A 14,694-nucleotide genomic window follows, 5' to 3' on the forward strand; every position below is an offset into this window, starting at 1 on the left:
GATTCAAACTGGGGTGAAAATTCCAAAAATTTGCTATTTTTTTTAGCACAACTCCGCGTTGTGCAAACATCTTGTGACTTTTCAAAGCTTTTACGCCATTTTCCTGGTGTAAAACCTTTAATGAATCGGCGCCATATAATTAAAAATCTCTCCATGTTTCAGAATGGAGGAGATTTTTAAAAAGAAATAAATTCAATGTTTTTCAAGCTCTTAGAAGCTTCATCCATTAATGAGTTATACAAATTGTCTCTTCAGAGAGGAAGAGGACTAGAACTCTAGCGCCACCTATTGGATCCAGCAATCCTAAAAGTTAATATCAACTTTTTTAACAAGCCTTGCGATATGACTTAGGATAAAAGCCAAATCAAAACCTCAATTTGCAGACACGGTGTTTCTTGGTGATGCCCCTCATCAGTGCAAAGAGGAAGAGGATTAGAACTCTAGCGCCACCTATTGGAAGCAGCGATCCTAAAAGTCAATATTAAGTTTTAACGAGCCTTGCAATATGATTGAGGATAAAAGCCAAACCAAAATCTCAATTTGCAGACACAGTGTTTCGTGATGATGCCCCTCATCAGTGCAAAGAGGAAGAGGATTAGAACTCTAGCGCCACCTATTGGTAGCAGCAATCCTAAAAGTTAATATCAACTTTTTGACAAGCCTTGCAATATGACTTAGGATAAAAGCCAAACCAAAATCTAAATTTGCAGACACAGTGTTTCGTGGTGATGCCCCTCATCAGTGCAAAGAGGAAGAGGATTAGAACTCTAGCGCCACCTATTGGAAGCAGCGATCCTAAAAGTCAATATTAAGTTTTAACGAGCCTTGCAATATGATTGAGGATAAAAGCCAAACCAAAATCTAAATTTGCAGACACAGTGTTTCGTGGTGATGCCCCTCATCAGTGCAAAGAGGAAGAGGATTAGAACTCTAGCGCCACCTATTGGAAGCAGCGATCCTAAAAGTCAATATTAAGTTTTAACGAGCCTTGCAATATGATTGAGGATAAAAGCCAAACCAAAATCTAAATTTGCAGACACAGTGTTTCGTGATGATGCCCCTCATCAGTGCAAAGAGGAAGAGGATTAGAACTCTAGCGCCACCTATTGGAAGCAGCGATCCTAAAAGTCAATATTAAGTTTTAACGAGCCTTGCAATATGACTTAGGATAAAAGCCAAACCAAAATCTCAATCTGCAGACACAGTGTTTCGTGATGATGCCCCTCATCAGTGCAAAGAGGAAGAGGATTAGAACTCTAGCGCCACCTATTGGTAGCAGCGATCCTAAAAGTTAATATCAACTTTTTGACAAGCCTTGCAATATGACTTAGGATAAAAGCCAAACCAAAATCTAAATTTGCAGACACAGTTTTTCATGATGATGCCCCTCATCAGTGCAAAGAGGAAGAGGATTAGAACTCTAGCGCCACCTATTGGAAGCAGCGATCCTAAAAGTCAATATTAAGTTTTAACGAGCCTTGCAATATGATTGAGGATAAAAGCCAAACCAAAATCTCAATTTGCAGACACAGTGCTTCGTGGTGATGCCCCTCATCAGTGCAAAGAGGAAGAGGATTAGAACTCTAGCGTCACCTATTGGAAGCAGCGATCCTAAAAGTCAATATTAAGTTTTAACGAGCCTTGCAATATGATTGACAATTTGCATACCTAATTTCCCAGAGGAGCATGCATGGCTTATTAGTCTCCTCACTCTGACATGCCAGGCTTGGCATGTCAATCTCCACAAAATGAAACGTTACTCCATTAATGAAGGTGAGGCAAATACTTTCAGGTCCAGAACAAATGCAGGGGGGAGGGTTAAAAAAAAAACAGTTTTGCCTCCTCACACTTCTTTTACTTTGGTCCCAACAGTGGAACGCGACTTATCGAATAAAGTGTGAAAAGAAGAAGAATGGAGCCAGTGATCCGTTTCATGTCCATACAATAGCGCTCAGTACAATGCAGCCGAGGTGAAGCGGGTCACTGGGCAGTAATCGATGTCACCCACCTTATCCAGTACGGCAGGGTCCGCAGCGGCTCCTAAGGCTGCGTATCAGCTGGTGGCAAAGATGGGTCCACAATCACTGCAACTATGGAAACTTGGCCACAATTTTAGCGGAATTTCAGGCTAAAAAGTTGCAAAAATGGTTAAAGAAATCTAAATAAAAAGTTCCAATCGATCATTTACGGCTTTTTACCAGTTACCTTTTTTTTTTTGCCTTGTGATATTCGTTGACATTTTTTGCTCCAATTTGTTCAAAACGTAACCAATTTTGTAAGACGTTTTGCGCAAAATAATCAGCGCTGAGCTAAAACGTCCCAAAATTGAGACCCGAAAATATCAGACGGATATAAAATCATTCCTATAATAAGGGAAAGCTGGAGAACATTTACATAAAAAAAAAAAAAATTTGCAGCTTTTTAAAAAGTTTGGAAAACCCCACAATGAAAAGCCAAAAAAAAAAAAAGACAAACACATAAAAGTGACTATAAAAAGGAGCAAATTAAAAGAAGAATACGGTGTAAAGAGCATTTTTTTTTTTAAATTGTTTTTATAAAACTTACGCAAAAAGCATCAACCGGTACGGTAAGATAAAAAAGAAAAGTTATTTATGAAAAAAAAATGGCAAAAGATGAATCCGGGTCCAATGTATCTGCAGCTTCACGTCATTGTGTGCGGACACCCAACGGCCATGCAGACACTTTACTAACGGATATTGGAAGGAAACTTCAAAACCATGAAAAATGGCGAAAGCACACTATAAAACCCAGAATGCCCTTTAGCAGGATAGTATGTATGCAACACTGGGGACATTTTAATTTTAATGCAAGTATTTGGGGCTAATAAAAATCAATTTTGCAATTCAGTTTCATTAAAAAATGTTGCAACTTTTGTTTTTTTCAGATAAGACAGATAAAAGTGTTTAAAAAAACCCTCCCCCCGTTGGACCAACAGAAGGAGCTCACTGACGGATTCTCAGTTAACTCTTTCTGCAGCCAGTAATGAACAATACAACATAGCGGCTATAGAAGACAAACGTTTAATGAAACATGATTTTTTTATTCCAAAAATACATGCATTAAGCAAAAAAAATGAGCAATGGCGGATGAGTGTTGTATGTTATTGCTGCTACGTTTTACTCCTATTGGTATCTGACACTTTATTATTGCACTTTCTTCTTTGTACTTACATGATACTATTTTATCATTAGTTAGATTATTTCCTCCTTATCTCATATCTCTTGTCTTAATATATGAATTAGTTACTTATTTTTTTGCACTTTCTAAGGGCGTGGCGAGAATAAGATAAATCAGAGCGAGCTAGGAACAAACACAGTGCCCGAATTGTGTTTTTAGCTATTAATTCTGTGCAACGGAGCAATAAAAATTTATTATTTTTATTTTTTTATATTTTTTTATATTTTAATATATTTTTATATTTTTTTTACTTTTTTTATTTTTTTATATTTTTTTTTACATTTTAATATATTTTTATATATTTTTATATTTTTTTACATTTTAATATATTTTTTATATATATATATATTTTTTTTTTTGCACAATTTTATGCGTGGCGCTTGATTTTTTTTTTTTTAGTTTTTTTTTTTAAAGGTGGTACATAATTAATTTTTGCCTTAGCATAATTGAGGCAAAATATGGGCTTTGGCTCTTGTAAGAGTTGATCTGATATTTTATATAACGATTATGGATATTTTTATTTTTCATGTTGTTGAGTAAATTGTATGATGTCATTGTAAAGTGCAACCGTTCCCTCGGGGGGAAAAAAAAAAAAAAAAAAGCAGGCTCATGTCAATGGAAGAAGTTATGGCAGAAGGGGTTAAAAGAGAAAAAAAAGCAAAAAAAAAAAAAGTCCATGGCAGGAAGGGGTTAATGGTGAATAAACGGCTGTAAAATGATCTGTAAAGGTAAAAGATCAGTTCCGACCAATAGGAAATCTTGGAATGTTTGTCACGTGGTTTTATTAGGGGAACGCGAGTCGTTAAATCGTGACGACCATTTTTCTAACCTCATTCCAAGAAGGAGTAAGTTGACATTTTTTTTGCTTTCCTGGTGAAAGTTCTCAGCAAGATGTCGCAAAATTTTCGCTGCCACAATCATTCTCATTCCAAAAGTTTTATAGAAAAAGAAAGGCGCATCTTGAAAGAATGGTGCCGAATGGATCAATCAAAGGACAAGATGACGTCCAAATCTGGTTTAGAGAGTGTTATATAGAGGGAAAAAAATTGTGCACAATTAAGATTCCTTGATTTTAATTTCACGGTGCCAAAAATTAGAATTAAAGGGGATCTGCCATCAGGTCAAAAGTGTTCAGTGATTGCTCTCATTTTATTCCCAATGCTCTCCTGGTTATTTTGCTCTTTGATTTTTTTAGAATATTCCATACGGTTCCGGAGATATGGGACTTTTTCTGGTCCTTTCAAAGGGGGCGTGGCTCATGGCATTTTCTCAGGGGGCGTGTCATTAGACTCCTCTGCATAATTGTCCTGAGAGACACGCCCACTTTATAAAAGACCATGAAAATCGGAAATAAATAGATAATCTCACATCTCTGGAACAGGGAACCAATAAAAAAAGCAAAGTAAATATAATGTACAACAAGGAGTTTATTATATTTGATATTGTCACGTGTGTATCCGGCCAAAGAAATAAAATATCCTATTATTTATCCTGTATGGAGCAGATAATAACCAGTGTGACAAGTCATTCTACTTAACCTGTTTTGTTTTTGTTTTTAAATCCCCCTTTTCACCAAGTGGTGCCGGGTCCTGTACAATGCCGGCCACTAACAACCATATACTAGGAAGCCGCCGACAAAGGTTGTGCACAAAACATGCCAGACTCTGCTCTCTACCCTCTGCTTTCTGCTCTCTACCCTCTGCTCTCTCCTCTCTGCTTTCTGCTCTCTACCCTCTGCTCTCTGCTTTCGGCTCTCTGCCCTCTGCTTTCTACCCTCTGCTCTCTGCCTTCTCCTCTCTGCTCTCTCCTCTCTGCCCTCTGCTCTCTCCTCTCTGCTCTCTACCCTCTGCTCTCTGCCCTCTGTTCTCTCCTCTCTGCTCTCTACCCTCTGCTCTCTGCTCTCTCCTCTCTACCCTCTGCTCTCTGCCCTCTGTTTTCTCCTCTCTGCTCTCTACCCTCTGCTCTCTGCCTTCTCCTCTCTGCTCTCTACCCTCTGCTCTCTCCTCTCTGCTCTCTCCTCTCTGCCCTCTGTTCTCTCTTCTCTGCTCTACCTCTCCTCTCTGCCCTATGTTCTCTCTTCTCTGCTCTCTACCTCTCCTCTCTGCCCTCTGCTCTCTCCTCTCTGCCCTCTGCACTCTACCCTCTGCTCTCTCCTCTCTGCTTTCTGCTCTCTACCCTCTGCTCTCTGCTTTCTGCTCTCTGCCCTCTGCCCTCTGTTCTCTCCTCTCTGCCTTCTGCTCTCTCCTCTCTGCTCTCTACCCTCTGCTCTCTGCCCTCTCCTCTCTGCTCTCTCCTCTCTGCCCTCTGCTCTCTGCCCTCTGCTCTCTCCTCTCTGCTCTCTACCCTCTGCTCTCTGTTCTCTCCTCTCTGCTCTCTACCCTCTGCTCTCTCCTCTCTGCTCTCTGCCTTTTCCTCTCTGCTCTCTACCCTCTGCTCTCTCCTCTCTGCCCTCTGTTCTCTCTTCTCTGCTCTACCTCTCCTCTCTGCCCTCTGTTCTCTCTTCTCTGCTCTCTACCTCTCCTCTCTGCCCTCTGCTCTCTCCTCTCTGCTCTCTGCCCTCTGCACTCTACCCTCTGCTCTCTCATCTCTGCTCTCTGCTCTCTACCCTTTGCTCTCTGCTTTCTACTCTCTACCCTCTGCTCTCTCCTCTCTGCCCTCTGCTTTCTACCCTCTGCTCTCTCTCCTCTTTGCTCTTTGCCCTCTGCTTTCTGCCCTCTGCTTTCTACTCTCTGCTCTCTGCTTTCAGCTCTCTGTTCTCTGCTGTCTGCTTTCTGTTCTTCACTCTCTGCTTTTTCTGCTTTCTGCTCTCTGCTGTCTTCTTTCTGCTCTCTGCATATAATATACACTGATGTGTGTAATATATACTGATATGTGTGTAATACACTGCTCAAAAAAATAAAGGGAACACTTAAACAACAGAATCTAACTCCAAGTAAATCAAACTTCTGTGAAATCAAACTGGCTGGCACATCAATGCGAGCTGTGGCAAGAAGGTTTGCTGTGTCTGTCAGCGTAGTATCCAGAGGTTGGAGGCGCTACCAGGAGACAGGCCAGTACACCAGGAGATGTGGAGGGGGCCGTAGGAGGGCAACAACCCAGCAGCAGGACCGCTACCTCCGCCTTTGTGCAAGGAGGAACAGGAGGAGCACTGCCAGAGCCCGGCAAAATGACCTCCAGCAGGCCACAAATGTGCATGTGTCTGCACAAACGGTTAGGGTATGTGTCCACGGTCAGTAAACGCTGCTTGTTTGACGCTGCGCAGAGCTGCAGCGTCAAACACGCAGCGTCCAGATGTTCCAGCATAGTGGAGGGGATTTTATGAAATCCCGTGTCCACTATGCGTGGAAACACGCATCCGACTTCCCTGCGACTCCGGACATGCTGCGCGTCTTTTCAGATCGCAGCATGTCCGTGCTACCTGCGGCGATGCTGCGTCGCCGCAAGTAATATCACAGGGCGCTATGCGAGGGTGCGATGATCCCGGATGTGTACAGTTAACACATCCGGCATCATCGCGTCCCAGAAAGGGGTCGGGGCTTAGCGCCGAGCGGCTTCGCCGCTCCGGCGATCCCGCCGGCCATCCTGACCGTGGACACGCAGCCTTAGAAACCGACTCCATGAGGATGGTCTGAGTGCCCGACGTCCACAGATGGGGGTTGTGCTCACAGCCCAACACCGTGCAGGACGCTTGGCATTTGCCACAGAATACCGGGATTGGCAAATTCTCCACTGGCGCCCTGTGCTCTTCACAGATGAAGGCAGGTTCACACTGAGCACATGTGACAGACGTAACAGAGTCTGGAGACGCCGTGGAGAGCGATCTGCTGCCTGCAACATCCTTCAGCATGACCGGTATGGCAGTGGGTCAGTAATGGTGTGGGGTGGCATTTCTTTGGAGGGCTGCACAGCCCCCCATGTGCTCACCAGAGGTAGCCTGACTGCCATTAGGTGCCGAGATGAGATCCTCAGACCCCTTGTGAGACCATATGCTGGTGCGGTTGGCCCTGGGTTCCTCCTAATGCAGGACAATGCCAGACCTCATGTGGCTGGAGTGTGACAGCAGTTCCTGCAAGATGAAGGCATTGAAGCTATGGACTGGCCGCCCGTTCCCCAGACCTGAATCCGATTGAGCACATCTGGGACATCATGTCTCGCTCCACCCACCAATGTCACATTGCACCACAGACTGTCCAGGAGTTGGCGGATGCTTTAGTCCAGGTCTGGGAGGAGATCCCTCAGGAGACCATCCGCCGCCTCATCAGGAGCATGCCCAGGCATTGTTGGGAGGTCATACAGGCACGCGGAGGCCACACACAATACTGAGCATCATTTCCTTTTCTTGAGGCATTTCCACTGAAGTTGGATCAGCCTGTAATTTGATTTTCCACTTTGATTTTGAGCATCATTCCTACTCCAGACCTCCGTGGGATATTCATTTTGATTTACATTGATAATTGTTATATTTTATTGTTCTGAACACATTCCACTATGCAATGAATAAACATTTGCAACTGGAATATTTCATTTAGAGATATCTAGGATGTGGGATTTTAGTGTTCCCTTTATTTTTTTGAGCAGTGTATATACTGATGCTGCTCATTCATTGGGTGACTGAATAATTTATACTGGAACAAAATTCTCGGCAGCACATTGTCTGGAGTAAGGAGAACATGTGCTGCCGATAACAGGATTTAAATATGATGTGTATGGTGACAGAATGATTCTGCACCCCCATTGTTCTGCCCCATCAATCTGCCCCACATCGTTCTGCCCCCCATCATTCTGCCCCCATCGTTCTGCCCCATCATTCTGCCCCCATAGTTTTGCCCCTCCATCATTCTGCTTCCCATCATTCTGCCCCCATCGTTCTGCCCCCCATCATTCTGCTCCCATCATTCTGCCCCTCATCGTACTGCCCCCATCATTCTGCAACCCATCGTTCTGCTCCCCATCATTCTGCCCCTATCGTTCTGCCCCCCATCGTTCTGCCCCTCCATCATTCTGCCTCCCATCATTCTGCCCCATCATTCTGCCTCCCATCATGCTGCCCCATCATTCTCCTCCATCATTCTGCCCCCCATCATTCTCCTCCATCATTCTGCCCCCCATCATTCTGCCCCCCATCATTCTGCCTCCATCGTTCTGTCCTTCCATCATTCTGACCCGCATCGTCCTGCACAATCATTCTGTCCCCATCGTTCTGCCCCCCATCATTCTGCCCCCCATCGTTCTGCCCCATCATTTTGCCCCCATCGTTCTGCTCCCCATCGTTTTGCCCCCCCATCGTTCTGCCCCATCTTTCTTTTTAAAAACAAGTTGCCTATAACCGATTGGCGCTGATTTCATGCTGTGAAATCAGCTCCTGTAAATGCACTGGAAATGTTCCTGTGTGACGATGTAACATGTTAGTATTCAGGTCTCCCTTTAAGTCCTTGCTCGGGGGCCCCACATTTAGTCTTTGCTTGTGGGCCCCACATTTAGTCTTTGCTCGTGGGCCCCACTTTTAGTCTTTGCTCGGGGGCCCCACTTTTAGTCTTTGCTTGTGGGCCCCACTTTCAGTCTTTGCTCGGGGGCCCCACTGTTAGTCTTTGCTGGGGGGCCCCACTGTTAGTCTTTGCTGGGGGGCCCCACTTTCAGTCTTTGCTCGGGGGCCCCACTTTTAGTCTTTGCTCGTGGGCCCCACTTTCAGTCTTTGCTCGGGGGCCCCACTTTCAGTCTTTGCTCGGGCGCCCCACTTTTAGTCTTTGCTCGTGGGCCCCACTTTCAGTCTTTGCTCGGGGGCCCCACTTTTAGTCTTTGCTCGGGGGCCCCACTTTTAGTCTTTGCTCGGGGGCCCCTCTTTCAGTCTTTGCTCGGGGGCCCCACTTTCAGTCTTTGCTCAGGGGCCCCACTTTTAGTCTTTGCTCGGGGGCCCCACTTTTAGTCTTTGCTCGGGGGCCCCACTTTTAGTCTTTGCTCAGGGGCCCCATTTTAGTCTTTGCTCGGGGGCCCCACTGTTAGTCTTTGCTGGGGGGCCCCACTGTTAGTCTTTGCTCAGGGGCCCCACTGTTAGTCTATGCTCAGGGGCCCCACTTTTAGTCTTTGCTCAGGGGCCCCATTGTTAGTCTTTGTTTGGATGCCCCACTTTTAGCCTTTGCTCTTGGGCCCCACTGTTAGTCTTTGCTCGTGGGCCCCACTTATAGTCTTTGCTTGGGGGCCCCACTGTTAGTCTTTGCTGGGGGCCCCACTTTTAGTCTTTGCTCGTGGGGCCCCACTTTCAGTCTTTGCTCAGGGGCCCCACTTTTAGTCTTTGCTCGGGGGCCCCACTTTTAGTCTTTGCTCAGGGGCCCCACTTTCAGTCTTTGCTCGGGGGCCCCACTTTCAGTCTTTGCTCGGGGGCCCCACTTTTAGTCTTTGCTCGGGGGCCCCACTTTTAGTCTTTGCTCAGGGGCCCCACTTTTAGTCTTTGCTCGGGGGCCCCACTTTCAGTCTTTGCTCGGGGGCCCCACTTTCAGTCTTTGCTCAGGGGCCCCACTTTTAGTCTTTGCTCGGGGGCCCCACTTTTAGTCTTTGCTCGGGGGCCCCACTTTTAGTCTTTGCTCAGGGGCCCCATTTTAGTCTTTGCTCGTGGGCCCCACTTTCAGTCTATGCTCGGGGGCCCCACTTTCAGTCTTTGCTCAGGGGCCCCATTTTAGTCTTTGCTCGGGGGCCCCACTGTTAGCCTTTGCTGGGGGGCCCCACTGTTAGTCTTTGCTCAGGGGCCCCACTGTTAGTCTTTGCTCAGGGGCCCCACTTTTAGTCTTTGCTCAGGGGCCCCACTGTTAGTCTTTGCTCGGGGGCCCCACTGTTAGTCTTTGCTCGTGGGCCCCACTTATAGTCTTTGCTCGTGGGCCCCACTTATAGTCTTTACTCAGGGGCCCCACTTTTAGTCTTTGCTCGGGGCCCCACTTTTAGTCTTTACTCAGGGGCCCCACTTATAGTCTTTGCTCGGGGGCCCCACTTTTAGTCTTTGCTCGGGGGCCCCATTTTAGTCTTTGCTCGTGGGCCCCACTTTCAGTCTTTGCTCGGGGGCCCCACTTTCAGTCTTTGCTCAGGGGCCCCATTTTAGTCTTTGCTCGGGGGCCCCACTGTTAGTCTTTGCTGGGGGGCCCCACTGTTAGTCTTTGCTCAGGGGCCCCACTGTTAGTCTATGCTCAGGGGCCCCACTTTTAGTCTTTGCTCAGGGGCCCCATTGTTAGTCTTTGTTTGGATGCCCCACTTTTAGCCTTTGCTCTTGGGCCCCACTGTTAGTCTTTGCTCGTGGGCCCCACTTATAGTCTTTGCTTGGGGGCCCCACTGTTAGTCTTTGCTCGTGGGGCCCCACTTTCAGTCTTTGCTCAGGGGCCCCACTTTTAGTCTTTGCTCGGGGGCCCCACTTTTAGTCTTTGCTCAGGGGCCCCACTTTCAGTCTTTGCTCGGGGGCCCCACTTTCAGTCTTTGCTCGGGGGCCCCACTTTTAGTCTTTGCTCGGGGGCCCCACTTTTAGTCTTTGCTCGGGGGCCCCACTTTTAGTCTTTGCTCGGGGGCCCCACTTTCAGTCTTTGCTCGGGGGCCCCACTTTCAGTCTTTGCTCAGGGGCCCCACTTTTAGTCTTTGCTCGGGGGCCCCACTTTTAGTCTTTGCTCGGGGGCCCCACTTTTAGTCTTTGCTCAGGGGCCCCATTTTAGTCTTTGCTCGTGGGCCCCACTTTCAGTCTATGCTCGGGGGCCCCACTTTCAGTCTTTGCTCAGGGGCCCCATTTTAGTCTTTGCTCGGGGGCCCCACTGTTAGCCTTTGCTGGGGGGCCCCACTGTTAGTCTTTGCTCAGGGGCCCCACTGTTAGTCTTTGCTCAGGGGCCCCACTTTTAGTCTTTGCTCAGGGGCCCCACTGTTAGTCTTTGCTCGGGGGCCCCACTGTTAGTCTTTGCTCGTGGGCCCCACTTATAGTCTTTGCTCGTGGGCCCCACTTATAGTCTTTACTCAGGGGCCCCACTTTTAGTCTTTGCTCGGGGCCCCACTTTTAGTCTTTACTCAGGGGCCCCACTTATAGTCTTTGCTCGGGGGCCCCACTTTTAGTCTTTACTCAGGGGCCCCACTTTTAGTCTTTGCTCGGGGCCCCACTTTTAGTCTTTACTCAGGGGCCCCACTTATAGTCTTTGCTCGGGGGCCCCACTTATAGTCTTTGCTCGGGGGCCCCACTGTTAGTCTTTGCTCGTGGGCCCCACTTATAGTCTTTGCTCGTGGGCCCCACTTTTAGTCTTTGCTCGGGGCCCCACTGTTAGTCTTTGCTCGTGGGCCCCACTTTTAGTCTTTGCTCGTGGGCCCCACTTTCAGTCTTTGCTCGTGGGCCCCACTTTCAGTCTTTGCTCGGGGGCCCCACTTTTAGTCTTTACTCAGGGGCCCCACTTATAGTCTTTGCTCGGGGGCCCCACTTATAGTCTTTGCTCGTGGGCCCCACTTATAGTCTTTGCTCGGGGCCCCACTTTAAGTCTTTGCTCGTGGGCCCCACTTTTAGTCTTTGCTCGGGAGCCCCACTTTTAGTCTTTGCTCGGGGCCCCACTTTTAGTCTTTGCTCGGGGGCCCCACTTTTAGTCTTTGCTCGTGGGCCCCACTTTTAGTCTTTGCTCGGGAGCCCCACTTTTAGTCTTTGCTCGGGGCCCCACTTTTAGTCTTTGCTCGGGGGCCCCACTTTTAGTCTTTGCTCGTGGGCCCCACTTTCAGTCTTTGTTCGGGGGCCCCACTTTTAGTCTTTGCTCGGGGCCCCACTTTTAGTCTTTGCTCGGGGGCCCCACTTTTAGTCTTTGCTCGTGGGCCCCACTTTCAGTCTTTGCTCGTGGGCCCCACTTTTAATCTTTGCTCGGGGCCCCACTTTTAGTCTTTGCTCGGGGGCCCCACTGTTAGTCTTTGCTCGTGGGCCCCACTTATAGTCTTTGCTCGTGGGCCCCACTTTTAGTCTTTGCTCGGGGCCCCACTGTTAGTCTTTGCTCGTGGGCCCCACTTTCAGTCTTTGCTCGTGGGCCCCACTTTCAGTCTTTGCTCGGGGCCCCACTTTTAGTCTTTGCTCGGGGGCCCCACTTTTAGTCTTTGCTCGGGGCCCCACTTTTAGTCTTTGTTCGGGGGCCCCACTTTTAGTCTTTGCTCGGGGCCCCACTTTTAGTCTTTGCTCGGGGGCCCCACTTTTAGTCTTTGCTCGGGGGCCCCACTTTCAGTCTTTGTTCGGGAGCCCCACTTTTAGTCTTTGCTCAGGGCCCCACTTTTAGTCTTTGCTCGTGGGCCCCACTTTTAGTCTTTGCTCGGGAGCCCCACTTTTAGTCTTTGCTCAGGGCCCCACTTTTAGTCTTTGCTCGTGGGCCCCCCTTTTAGTCTTTGCTCGGGAGCCCCACTTTTAGTCTTTGCTCGGGGGCCCCACTTTTAGTCTTTGCTCGGGGGCCCCACTTTTAGTCTTTGCTCGGGAGCCCCACTTTTAGTCTTTGCTCGGGGCCCCACTTTTAGTCTTTGCTCGGGGGCCCCACTTTTAGTCTTTGCTCGGGAGCCCCACTTTTAGTCTTTGCTCGGGGCCCCACTTTTAGTCTTTGCTCGGGGGCCCCACTTTTAGTCTTTGCTCGTGGGCCCCACTTTCAGTCTTTGTTCGGGGGCCACACATTTTGTACAACCGTCTCTGCCTAAAGTGAACACTTCCTCGTGATTAACAAGGCAGCGAGGTAATAAACTTCACACCGAGGATCTACATAGACATTATGTTCCGTGTAGTCGTAAAACCTGCGCTTGTTCAGTTAACTATTTGTAGCCCTCAGCTCATAAAATGGGGGGTGTGCTACAATTATTATCCCATGTAACTATTTGTATGGCTAAAGTGCGGTGCCAGCCTTTATTCCAACCCCCATCATCCTCGGCCATTACTTGTTCCTGCACATCTACAACTATTCCAATACATTCCAGTAAGGTATAAGCACCCAAAAGTTACAATATCCTAATACAATAACATAAATAAATACATTATATAAACAGAAAATCACAGCTATAAAAACCAAAAATAAATGTAAATATGACCTAAGGGGGGAAGAAAACCCCGGACACCGCACTGTATCTGGGATCCTTGTGAGCAAAACAACAGCCGTAACTATAGTTTCCAGCAGAATCCTCATTTTTTTAGGACTTTTTCCTTTCCCGTGTTTTTCTTTTTTTTTCTCCCTGAAGCATTTTTACAACCTTTTGACTTGACAGTCTGTAGTTCTGACAGAAGGGATCAGGAACTTTCCTCCATTATTTTTTCCACCGGGCATTATTCAAAACCTCTTTCAGAAAATAAATACACTTTTCATATGAACATTAAGGCTCTGAGCACACTGAGAGGATTTTTTTAGGAGGTTTTTTTTAGCAGGAATTCAGAGTAAAACTTTCTAAATCCTCCTCAAAACTCATTGAAAACTTGGGAGTTTTTGCTGGAAAAAAAAAAGCCACATGCCTTAAAGCGAGCATACAATAGAAAAGAATAGTACGAGCTTTACTAATATCCTTGATACATTTTTGTAGACTATTTTGCTTTCCCGAGAATTTAAAAAAAAAAAAGCCTTCTTGAGAACAAAACCTAAAGCTGCAGTTGGGCAAATTAAAATGTTCTATGTAATAATTCATAGAAACTAAACGCAAATGGTTAATGTCTTCTCCAACCCTCCCCCCCACCCACAATAAAGATTCTACAACAGGTCGTGCGAGGAAAAAAGGAGCGAACGCAGTAATGAAATGATTGGAGAAAAATATTAAAAAAATATAAATATTTTACTTCTTCAAGCTTTGATCTGAAGGGGTTAATGTATTAGTTACTTGGTAAACTAAATAGATACATAGTAAAGTAACTAAATAGATACATAGTACAGTAAACTAAATAGATACATAGTAAAGTAAACAAATAGATACATAGTTTAAGTAAATAGATACATAGTAAACAGCTAGTGACTGTTCCCGCTTCTATGTATCATCTCTATTTAAACCAATGTGGATATAAATGATAACTCCTGATTAATAATAATAATAATAATAATAATAATATTGGTAATTCCTGGACTTTTCCAGGTTGGTCACCTTGTTTCAGCTCCTTAGCCCCCGGCTGGCATGTCCTCCTTCTTCCCGGCTCTGATCTCTGCTCTGATTTTTTTTTACAAGGGTTGTACTTTGTATGTCACTATTTCTGCCAGGTACGACCGGCTCAGACGGCAGGTGTCAGTGTGATTACGTGTTCTGCAGGTCTCAGGACTGCTCCATCATTGATGCTCCTTAATAGTCCCATAATTAAAGGAGAAGCACGCCCGAGGAGTCAGTGCGTAGTCACAGCGCCACTTCTATAACTTTCTGCCATTGTCACAATGACAGGGGCCATTCTCCGGAGAATGTCGTGAAAGCGCTTGGGGTCAAAAATCCCAACGTGTCTAGATGTGACAAGGTAGCTCTACCACCCAAAAAATGCTTAAACTCCATTAAATAGACCTCCCCGACCCCCGA

General features: G+C 46.6%; 1 protein-coding gene across 1 annotated transcript in view; it reads right to left on the minus strand.

The window, feature by feature from the left end:
- The window catches only part of LOC143785426 (NXPE family member 4-like), a 30,068-nt gene extending 15,731 nt beyond the window's left edge, over positions 1 to 14,337 (minus strand). Inside the window, exon 1 of the mRNA XM_077274264.1 lies at positions 14,278 to 14,337. The gene's annotated coding sequence lies outside the window, so the exon portion shown is untranslated. The remainder of the gene's footprint in view (positions 1 to 14,277) is intronic.
- Positions 14,338 to 14,694: the final 357 nt, after the last annotated feature.

Source organism: Ranitomeya variabilis, chromosome 7 (assembly GCF_051348905.1).
Source record: "Ranitomeya variabilis isolate aRanVar5 chromosome 7, aRanVar5.hap1, whole genome shotgun sequence".
Lineage (NCBI taxonomy): Eukaryota > Metazoa > Chordata > Amphibia > Anura > Dendrobatidae > Ranitomeya > Ranitomeya variabilis.